The sequence below is a fragment of the Montipora capricornis genome, chromosome 5, assembly GCF_036669925.1.
Source record: "Montipora capricornis isolate CH-2021 chromosome 5, ASM3666992v2, whole genome shotgun sequence".
NCBI lineage: Eukaryota > Metazoa > Cnidaria > Anthozoa > Scleractinia > Acroporidae > Montipora > Montipora capricornis.
Window position 1 is genome coordinate 3,281,942 of NC_090887.1, and position 12,271 is coordinate 3,294,212.

Genomic DNA, 12,271 nt, shown 5'->3' on the forward strand with positions numbered 1-12,271 from the left:
GCCTATAGGCAAAGCCCGAGAAGTCCGAGAAGCGTTTCTAATCGACAGGGGTGGGGCTTGAAGAGAAGAATTGTAAATAGTATTTATCTGTAACCATATATTTAACAATTATTCTTTAAAATCGGGGTGAATAGCGGCAGAATATTTGCCAAGCCGCGAAGCGTGTTCTTTATATTTCATGAAGATAATCTCAGTATAAATGTCTTTTGATTAAAAAAACAAAACAAAACACTTTCACAGTGGAAATCCGTCTCTGCGGCGCCACAGCGGTTCAAAGTCGGCCAAAATCCCATACATTTACTGTAAATTTAGCCGTGTTTGCCCCCAAGCCAAGATGGCGTCAAAAACCGTAAGGCGGAAGGGTCTATATGGCCCGTCGATTTTCTTGCAGCCGGGTAGAACTCTCAGTGTACAAAGTAGAATTACTCCGAATAAAAGAAATTGTTGGTGTGAACATGGCTTAATTTTTTTTAGCAATAATTGTCTGGAAAAACGAAGTCAAACACTGGTTGGCGAAAATGTGAAGTCTTCCCTCTCTGTGTTCTCTGGTACAGCATCATCTTGTATTCTCAGTATTCCGATTCAGAAATGCTGGCGAAACGCGAGTTTACACCGGCCATTTTCTTTTGTTTGGATTTAGCATTATTGACTCCTTAGGGAGTGAATAATGCTCAATAACTCCGAGATAGCGAATCAATCAGATTGCTTGAAACATCAATATCACTCACTGGTACGCTCAGGTGAACGTCGAACACCAAACCCTTCAAATCATTCAAATTCGTCGTTTTCAGACACAAGGATGACCACAAACAGCACTTCTGGCCTCGGTTGTTCAAAAGGTGGATAACGATAAACACTAGCAAAACCAACTGAGTTTTTCAGTGGATAGTGATTTATCCAGTGGATAGCGCTCTCCACCCTTTGAACAACTGGGGCCAGGATTTTATCGAAATAATGTGAAAGAAAAAGATATTAAAGGTCACACAGTTTGCATGGGCCCCGTGTGGCCACATCGGCTCTTTCTACTTCCGGTTCAAGATTTTATTGTTCACAACTAACCAATTAAAAAAAGTGAATTTCCTACGTCTCCGATCCGGAACCCTTCTTGTGTGAAGGCCTTGCTGGCTAAGAGAAACGATGGGATCTGCGAACGAGAATGAAAATTGTAAGTTTCGCATGCACGTTTTTCCAAAAAGAAAGATTCGCAAAAAATTAGAAGAGACCAACAGGCTAGAGTGATCACTTAAGCTTTTGCAAATTCCAACAGAACCGTTAAAAAATAGTTGACGTGTTGGAGGACATTGCTCTTACCATAAAACCGTCTTCCACATTTCACCTGTCACGTAACTATTGCATGTTATCATATGGGCCGTACGGCCCCGCGCGCGTTTTGATTGTAAAGCCCCGGCTACACGTTATAACATTGTTAGAAGAACACGTCCCAACATTGCTATAAGAACGTTTCTAACAATGTTGGATACTTCAGCCTGCCATACAGCATTTCAAAACCTAAAGAGGAACTTTCTACAAAAGTGAACAGGCTAGTTTTTTCATCTTTTGTAATAATGACTTTTCTTATCACTTGATCACTAGTATGGAATTTCTCTTTTCTCTTTTTCGTATAATGATGGTATCAATATTTTTATATCTAGATATTTATGTGTATTTAATGTATTATAATTTAAGCGTGTGCACCCATGCGGGTGGGTCCGTGTGTGTGCGTGTATGTACGTGTGTAGTGTGACTCCGACCTGACAACCTAGCATTTTTAACCCATTGGTTATTTTATGTAGTCAGTACCATTCTATTAGTTTTTTCCCTATTCTCATTTCATGTAAATAATTGTAATATTAATGGTAATAAAGAATTGTTGTAGTTGTTGTTATTGTTGAAAGGGCGGCTGGTCACGCTTCAGCATTTGTTGTATATTGGAGAAAACGTTTGATCGAAATCAAAACACTCTTCCAACAAAAAATGTTGAACAAACGTCATGAAACATGCATGCTACACGTTCTAACATTGTTGATCCAACAACAAATGTTGTATAACAATGTTTGAACGTGTAGCCGGGGCTTAAAACTATTGGGAAAATCCCCGTATGAGGGCCGTACGCCTTTATAGCGCGAGCAGAGAAATATTTACTTCCGGATTCCTTCCGTCGTTTCCTTAAGCTCCCTGATAGGTGGTTTTCATGTGACGTCATCGCCGCCATGTTGGTTGACTCAAACAAAAGATCTCTCTTTAGCTTCTTTTGTTCGTCCACCAGCATTTGTACATTACACCATTGTCACCTCAGTCTCAATTGATTGGTTGAAAACCATCTATTGTTTGGAGCGGACTTTGGTGCTTTCTCCTCTTTGTTGCCTTGGTGCGTTGCGTCCTTGTTTCTTGGGAGCTTCCGCACCTTCGCACGCAACTGAAAAGCGGGAAATCAATACCTCTTACTAATCGAGTTCGAGGTCATTACTGTCAGTCAAGGATCCAGTTTTTTTCGTTGATTTATGCGAGCTATAAATCGACGGGAAAACGAGGATGCGTAACTTACGGTACAGACCGATAAAATCATATAATTAACATAAAAAAACTTGCTAGAATATGTTGTATAAAAATTTCAAATTTAGCGGACCGGACAGCGGGCTGTACTCAAGAATACGTCCCGCTAAATTAGGAAAAGAAATCTTAAATTAATACGGGAAATATTTCCAGAGATCGAAGCTGTGGGATGTTGCAGATTTATCATATATCTCGGACAGTACGCTCGCTATCATTATTAGCGACTTTCAGATTGAAGTAGGAGAACGACTACGACAACGAATACTCAGTTCTGAGCACGCGCATTTCGAAAAACGTAAAAAAAAATTCGTTCTTTGAATGAAATGTGAAAAACTCGTACGCGAAGTTGTTCTCGTACTTCAATCTGAAGGTCGCTTATAATGATAGCGAGTGTATTGTCTGACATTTATGAAAAATCTGCAACAGGAAAGTTCTCCACATTCGAGCAAAGTCGCAGATTGACAAAGAAATGAGAATGAACTTAAGGTAAGGGAAGATGAAAATTTCTTAACATTTTCTTAAGTCTAGAGCTTTGATTAAGAAATAGAGGACGTTTCCGTGTTTCCATGGCCTCGTCTAAACATCAGGCATAGTTTGATGCTGCCCTGGTTTGCAGAAATTTGAAATGAATGCAGCTTAAAAAGTTAAAATTCAAAGACTTAACGGCTTATCTTTAAGATAGCTAGTATGCGCGTTATGATTGGCTAATTTACCGGGCCATATTATACAGTACGGCCCACTGTACAGCCTGCTAAATTTGAAATTTTGAAACAATACTTTCTTAGCACGTTTTTCATATTGTTTACGGGTGTATGTGACATAAACTTGTGGAACTACTTGAAATCTTGTAAGCAACGATTTCCTTTGGCCAATTCTCTACTTCCCCAAATCCCATAATACACCTCTTTTACCCCAAAAATTTGCATAGGCATTGTTTTCAATTTCTCTTCGGACATGAAGATCTATGTCCCAAGAGACAATGATTATGCCAAATTTTTGGGGATAAAAAAGATGTATTATGGGATTCGAGAAAGTAGAGAATAAGCTTTACTCGTTTTTCAGATTTTTCATGGTTTTCAATAAAAAATTTTGCAGGCGGCAAAATCTGAAGAGTAGGCGGAGAATGGGCAACACGCACAAAAGGTGCGCTTTCCAAGGGCCGAAGGCCTGAGCTTGTAGCGAAAGGGGGGGGGGGGGTGTCTAGGGGCATCCTCCCCCGGAATAATTTCGAAAGTTGGGCCTTTTAGAGAATTCATTTCTTGAATTCTGGATCACGAATTTGGGTATTTGAATACAACACTCATATAGTTAAATGTTGGCTTTTTTGTTCAGAGTACATTAATACTATTTTATTAGGCGGCCATTTATGGATAAAGGCCTGTGAAGGTGTCCTATGAGGGAGGCATGCTAAGATTTCTCCTCATACGGTAGTGATGTTAATTTTTTCCTATCTGTCTTTAATACAGATAAAAAGGAAGACACTCAAGGGTTGCGAAACAGGTGAATAAGCATGTTTGTGATTCATTGTTTCAGCCTGGTTTTGACTATCGACGCAAGCACAACCCCAAGCACAAACGGAAGCACAACAGATTCGTGACAAGTGAAAACGAACCATAACGCAAGCACAAGCACACAACGCAGAGACAAAATTCACTAGTTCCATTTTCTCTCTTACAACCCGGCGCTCCGAGTGGAATCTGGAACGGGTCTTTTTCATTGGACGAACATCTCAACTTGCGTTGTGGTTTCGTTACATCCCGTTTTCACTCAAGGCAAGCGAACGCAAGCGTACGCACAAACACAAGGGAAGAATTTGATCCTTGGGTTGTGCTTATGATCTCGTCAGGCCCGTTTTCAAGGTGAAATAAGCGCTCATGTGCTTGCGTCTGTGCTTGCACTAGTGAAAACCAGGCTTTAGTATCCCAGGGTGAAAAGAGCCTTGGAGCAGGAAGTCAGCAGTAACTGTTTCTAGTGAGCTTCTTGTCTGTTCGTCGAGCGGGAAACGAATTTTTCTGGCAATGGAAGGGGAGTTGCAGAGAGACCTACGGCAATCGAACCAATCAGGATAGTCTATTTTTGAGCCCCATTTTCAAAATGAATCCAATAATAACTTTAAAGGTGTCATGGACGTTGCAATTCGACCTTGGTTCGTTCGACATTGCTAATCGGAATAACAATAGTTCTTTTGTGGGAAAGTGCCTTGCGCCATTCTGGTATATGAAAGTCTTCCCCTTTCAGTATCGATTCTGAAACCTCAGCCAGCAGATAAAAGTTGGATCAATAGAACACGTAAATGTGACGATAAACATCAAAACCAACACAACCTCCACACAACATACATACATCAAATTGTTCCCGCGATGCATCTACATTAAATTGCTATTTGATGCAACACAACCATCCTCAGTCAAAATGTAAATTTTACTGGCTCTGGCAGCTCGAACGCTTTATCTCTGATTACCGCTAGTTTTATTCTTATTTCTTTCGAAAACATGTCTGTCTGTCTACGTCAATTTATCTTAACTCATTAATTTTGTCAGCTTTCGGAATTACTAGAATTTTATGCTACTCTATATATCCGAATTGAAATCAAGTTTATGTATGTAGGTACTGTACCTGAAATATCACTGTTAGGAAAAATTCATCTTACATGTATGTTGTCACAATTGCGACTTTCTTCTCCCCCCCCCCCCCCCCCCCTCCTCCCCGTTCAATTATTTTGGTAACGGAAAAAGTAAGGCGGCTTCGCAATAAAAGGACAAGGCTAGGGGCGAGGATGCTCGTCGTCTCGCTTAGGGGTGGAAATTTTGAATTTTGGTCTCACTTAAAGTGTTCTGTGCCAAAAGCCATCATATGTAGCCGTGAAGGTAGGCAGAAGGGAGAAATATAAAATTGATTTGGTCTCTTGTAATGGTTAAAAAAAGCCTGGGCCACGACCAAATTGGTCTCCTTTAGGAGTTTAATTTAAAATTTCCAACGCGCATACCCGCCCCTTCGCATGCAAAGTCTTCACCCCACCCTTCCTCTTCCGGGGTCGTTTCCTTCTGAACTGAGCGAAAAATATTGCGTCGTACCGCGGCAACATAGTGTGCGTGTAAATTTTTCAACCAGTGGAGAATTTGTCCGGTAAGGTGTGAACATATTAAGTCTAAGAAAGAATCGATGATTGTCAGGCTGACAGGTGACAAGAAAAGAGACACAAAAGACAATAGCATAGACACTGTACTACAATATCACCAGAAGATGCAGGAAAACATTGCCGAAGAAATGATCAAGATGGCTAAGAATTTAAAACACACATCCGTCATGGCCAGCAATATTATAAAAGAAGATAACAAGGTAGGAGTTTATTTATGCAGTTGTAATAAACGGTGAAGATTTTATATTTATAGAGGATTATCGTTCACATTGGAAGAAGTCATGTTGATTTACTGAAAAAAGAAAAGATTTATCATGGAGTTCGATTTTCAACTTTTCCTCTTCTCCAACATGGTACGTAGATTTTTGACGCTTTTGTTTCCTTTTCCGTCGTGTACACATCCAACTGAGTCACAGGCACCAACTCAACCTCACACAACTAGCAGGATGGTAGCCTGTGCAGCCAAATCAACTCAGTGAGCAGCGAAGTCAGAACAACATACTTTCCCCATGTCGTGCTGGAAGACTTAAAGAAGGAGGCGACCAATAGTCCGCCATGTATTGTTTCCGACACCTGTCAACCGGCGACCTGTTTCAATGTTACTAAGTTCGTGCTTTTAGATTATAATTGAATGGTTATGTTAAAAAACGGTGTTTCAGTGCTTCTCTAGTTTTTCAAGCACCACATTTCCCGCATAAGTATTTTCTTCTGAGGTATTATATAAAAAATGTCCTCTCCTATTATTTTTAGGCGTTGGAACAGGCGACAAGGCTGGCAGACTCCAATTTTGAAAAACTCAAACGAGAATCGGAAAAACTGGAGGAATTAACGCAGGCATCTTGTTCCTGGTGGATTTGGATCATGCTAGTTACAGTCTGCATAGTTTTTATGTTCATGATTATGTTTATTCGACTTTTCCCAAAGAAATAAATCTATTATATCAATGCTCTTCGGTAAGGGTTGAAAGCATTGGTCTTGCATTACCTTGATTGACTAGAAAATTTCGCCTTCGTCTTTCAACCTATCGAAAGCGAGGCCAATCAAAGCAATCTCCATTTTGTCCAGCTACAGTTATTTTGCTTCGAGCTTTAACTATAACCGCTGACCGGTTGGCTCATTTGGTTAAGAATCAGGTCTCCGTGTCGGAGTACACGGGTTGCAACCCAGACCGGAGCAACGCCCGGGTCTTAAAATAACAGAGAAAGTTAAAAGTGTCAGTGTAAACATAACATCTGCGAATGGTTTGACTTTTCAAGTCTTCTTGCGGATAATGACTATAAACCGGAAATCCCGTTTCTCAACCCTTGCTGTTAACACTGTAGGACTTTAAAGAACTACACACTGCTGTTCGGACAGAGAAAAGATCGAGTTTCTAGTGTTATAGTCTGTCCCTTCCAGCATGTTGTCGACCTGGCTGGATTAGCTTGAAGCCCTGATAAGTGAATGATACCACAGAAAGAAAAGTGTAGCCAGAAGTCAGGCTTTTTGCCAGGTGCTAGATTTTTCACTATCGCTGAAATGTTGGTCATATACGAATGTTATTGAAATCAAAACATAACTTAAACACAAAGACGCACTATAAAATTTCGAATTAATTCAAGCACGCCTGATTAATTATCCAAGATCGTGATCGGACGGAAGCCCTAAAAAAGGAACTGGGGATTAAAAAGAGAACGACAGATAACAATTTATGACATATTACTGACACATTGCCATTAAGGGTTTTTTTTTTATTGAACAAATGATCAAAGAGCACAGCTCTCGGTTGCGCCCACGGTTGATGATACATCATTTGCTTGTGCCTATAAGGTACCAAGCCTACAGTGCGTCTTAGTGTTTAAATTTTTTCAGCGTTTTGTTTAGAGTGGGAAATTGAAATCTTGTGTACGCGACCCGAAGAGTGTTTTGTGTCCCCAGGGTTGCAGTACGTGTCTCAAACACTGGAACTGACCAAAGTAAAGGCAAGAGTATTGGGAATGAGATATCTGTGGGCTAAACTTGGCATCTAAGAAAATTGAAGTGGGCAGAAGAGTTGCGTGACGACACAAAAATGGCTGCGTGGGAGCATAGTTAATCGAGGGACTGGTTATGAAACCTTAGAACCTTCAAAGGCGAGAACAATGTTGTCGCAATCGATGTTAAATTCTTTTGTTTTCGCTTCGCACGGGTTTGTAAATTAGTTGCGTATAATCTAATCGAAGGATTTGATTGGTTATCTTCTCGAACAAAGGTATGTTTTGTGCAGGGTCAAGGCCAAAAATACGGACAAAAACATGAAACAAAGGAACTTGGCGAGTTTCATAACCATCTCCATGTATTAAAGATGGTGGGAGACTACGGAAACTAGGGCCTGACAGGGGGATGACAAGTTTCATTCTTGTCCCCAGAGTCCTTCGTTTCATTTGGTCACACGGTCGGACGTGACCAACAGAAACGGAGAGCTCTGGGGAAGAGAATGGTCAAGTATTAGAAAATTCTCCACTTTCTTCCAGTGCACGCTTTAAACGATCACTAAAAGGCCATTGCGATAGTCACAGAACAATCCAGAAGAAGAGAGGCTTTGAAAGTAAATTACATTTACTAAAAACGAACTTTTATTGTTACGATCCGAAATAAGACTGTTGTCTTGGAAATAACCACTGTAAAATTGCATCTTTGAAGAAATAACTGCAGACTTTATTTGATCTCTACAAGTAACCATTGACAAAAATTACCATTTTTCCGGTATTTTTGGCTTAGCTAACTCGTAACAAATTAAATTTCTAAGCCCTTCTGTCTTCAGATTTCTTTGGCGTACAATGGAAACTTGATTGAATGCAATTTCTGACGTTGAGTGACCTTGGAACGCCTTGGTCAAAGACGTACGAAAGAATCCACGACCAATAAATATCAACGTGAAATAATTCTTACGCTAAAATCACAAGTTCAGACCATCTTCGTCTGCTTGCTTTAACCCGTCTAAACAAGTAACTAAAAAAGTTACGAAATAAGAAATCTACATGAAACAACTGCCACACAATATTGCATAAAAAAGTGTTGGCTTAAATATGGTTAAATCAATATCACAAGGGGGGATACGTGTTGACATCGACTCCTGTTACTTATGTACAAACCATAGTTAATAGAGGGGAATGGTTATGAAACCCGATAAATTTCTTTGTTGTAGGTTTTTCTTCTCTCTTTTGGCCTTGACCGTGCACAAAACACAATAGTTGTTTACTCCGTACTGAGGAACTAACCACTAGAAACGTGTTGGTTACGTAATTCATGCATAGTGTATGAGCGCAAAACAAAAGATTGTGCACGGTCGTGGACTTTCCAACCTAAATCTTGGCATCTTTGTTTGATCCTTTGATGTTTGCCGAGCTTCCAAACCATTCCCATCTATATTAACTATGACCAAACAGACCTTTGCTTGCTGTCTAAAAAGGATTTCTTTTCTTTTGTTACAGTGGTTGGAACTTCTGAATAACCAAAAGAACTTTTGCAAGCAGATACCTTTGCTACATATTTCTTTCTCTTGGTGCTACAAAGATCTAGGTTAGGGACTTTAAGATCTACGACGGCGTGGTAGACGAGAACGTCACCTTAAAATACAACTTTGCTCTACGTTTCTTTGCGATTATTCCATCTCGTTCGCGTCGTATAATGTTAGCATGTGTCCTAAATGTAAACTGATAACGCTCGGCTTCAGAACGAAAGATTCACATTTGTAGCGCTCGCGTTGTCGTCAAAACCGCAAATTTGGCGATTTGACGTCGGTGTTTTGCAGATTACCGCAAAAATATGTTCTAAAATGCGTGCCGCACGTGCAGCACGCTTTTTCTTCCTCTTCCAACCAATGATAATAGGGAGTGTAAGCAAAGACGACGGCTACGGCTACGGCAACTACACGAAGCAAGAATATTATTGGTTAAAAAAAGAAAAATACCCGTGCTGCACGTGCAACACGAATTTCCGTGCATTTCTCTATCGTACTCCACAAAAAAACCACGTGAAATCACCAACTTTTAGGTTCCGACGACAACGTGAGCATATAACAATGAAACAGTAATTTTCTGTTGTGACTTTGAAACCGTTTGTACCTTTTCAGTTATAGGATAGTTCGCCTGTATTGTACAAGGTGAACAAGACGGATTAGTCGCAAAATACTTGCGATAGCGCAAAGTTATATTTTGGACTGACGTTTTCGTTGCCGTAGCCGTCGTCTTTGCTTAAACTCCCTAATGTTACTTTGCGGCGTTCTCTTTGACGACCGCGCCTTGGATCTTTAAGTCCCTATTATGTATGCCAACCTAGGACGTGTGGGAAAAAATGTGCCTTCACTTTAAGGGCAACGATCGTTGCGTCAGATTTTGAGTTAAAACAAACCTAAAGAATGCAAGCACGAGAGCCGGCGGGTCTAATCACAGGTAACCCAGGCTCACTGTGTGCGTCACGTAGGTATTAAAATATAGAGAACATATGAGGCGAAGTTTAGGTCTGAAAATTTGCTAGAAAATGGTAATAAAAATCGATAAAACTTATCATGTGGTGAGCTGTTGTTGTCTTTAATACGTACACGAAGTTTCGGGGAAAATGGTCCCCGTTCACCTTCCTTCATAATATAGTGACAAGGTAGGAGACGGAAGCCAGCGTCGGGACTCCGATCGACCCAAAACAAGCACGATTTTTTCCGCGAAAATCAAATCCAGTCGCTAAATAAACACGCCAGGTTCGTGGAATAGGAATTTCTCTAAACCATGAATCCACTGAAGCATCTCCAGGTAGCAACGCGGAGCCACCAGACTCCGTAAAACTTGTAAGTTAACCTGCTAAAATGGCGGCCAGAAAGCGTGGTACTCACGAAGTGCCCAATTCAAAATGGCACTGAACTCTGGACGCCTGGTGACGAGTATAATAAGTCTCCCTCAAGGGAGGGGAGTCCCAAATTGCTCAGTGAGTTGTTTGGGACTCTCCTCCCTCCAAAACTCATTATACTCGTCACCAGGCGTCCAGAGTTCAGTGCCATTTTGAATTGGGCACTTCGTGAGTACCACGCTTTCTGGCCGCCATTTTAGCAGGTTAACTTACAAGTTTTACGGAGTCTGGTGGCTCCGCGTTGCTACCTGGAGATGCTTCAGTGGATTCATGATTTAGAGAAATTCCTATTCCACGAACCTGGCGTGTTTATTTAGCGACTGGATTTGATTTTCGCGGAAAAAATCGTGCTTGTTTTGGGTCGATCGGAGTCCCGACGCTGGCTTCCGTCTCCTACCTTGTCACTATATTATGAAGGAAGGTGAACGGGGACCATTTTCCCCGAAACTTCGTGTACGTATTTAAGACAACAACAGCTCACGACATGGTAAGTTTTATCGATTTTTATTACCATTTTCTAGCAATTTTTCAGACCTAAACTTCGCCTCATATGTTCTCTATATTTTTATACCTACGTGCCGCACACAGTGAGCTTGGGTTACCTGTGGTCTAATTTGCAGGTCGCAGGTCGCAGGTCGCGGGTTGCAGGTCATTGTTTCACCAATAGAGAAAGTATCCTAAACATTCTTAAAACCTAACCTTAGGCCTAATTAGGCCTAAACAAACGTTTTTAGGCCTAAGGTTAGCCTTTATGAATGTTTAGGATACTTTCTGTATTGGTGAAACAATGACCTGCAACCCGCGACCTGCGACCTGCAGATTAGACCCGCCGGACGACCCGCCGCACGAGAGCAGGAATATGCCCATGAGCGACACAACTCGATGGCTTCAATTTGGTAGCCCGGCGGGATCAATCAAGTGACGGTTGCCCACTAGGTACTAAAGAACATAACCCACAATCGTTTTAGATCGACAGACTGCTGGCACATATGAACTGTCCTTGTTTCTGAGCAATGGTATCCCTTGAGTCTTGACCAAACTAATGTTGTGCCACCATTGTCACTCACAACGCATGCACTTCAACACACGCTCTGTAAAAGGAGCTGTAACTGTGCTCGTGGATTAATTACCACTCCTCCACCAAAGCATACAAAAGCTTTCCGAAAATTAGCACTACAAAAGGCGGTTGCTTGCAGGCTTGAATTCGTTTGTGCTAACAGTTTTACATCATGTTTTTTGTTTTCCTTGGTTTAAGATCTTTAGTCATGTTTGATCACAATGGAAGAATGTTTTACAAGCTCCGTGGTCTTTGACAGTCATCTTCAATGGCAACCAAATACAAATTCCAAAGAATGGAAGGGACGGAGTTGTTTTCTTCATAATGCTTCCTCAGACGCTTTGACACGAAGAAAACATCGTAGGTCTCACGGAAACTAATTTATTCATGCGGTAGTTTTTTCAAATTTGAAAACAAATCACTTCTAGAACTCTAGAAAAATAAAGATAATTAGTAATTCAAACGTGTTGACAACAAGATAAATTTAAAAAGTCAACGTCTCACTTGCGCTTGCTGTCAGTCTCGCGAAAAGGCTTGTGACTAAAATTCCCTGATTTTGCTCATAGCCTATTGATTCAATCACTTGTCTACATCGATGGGACTGACCGACAACTTACAGGGTGCTTTGAGATAATTTAGTAGTTGAGCACCTGCAGTTTTCC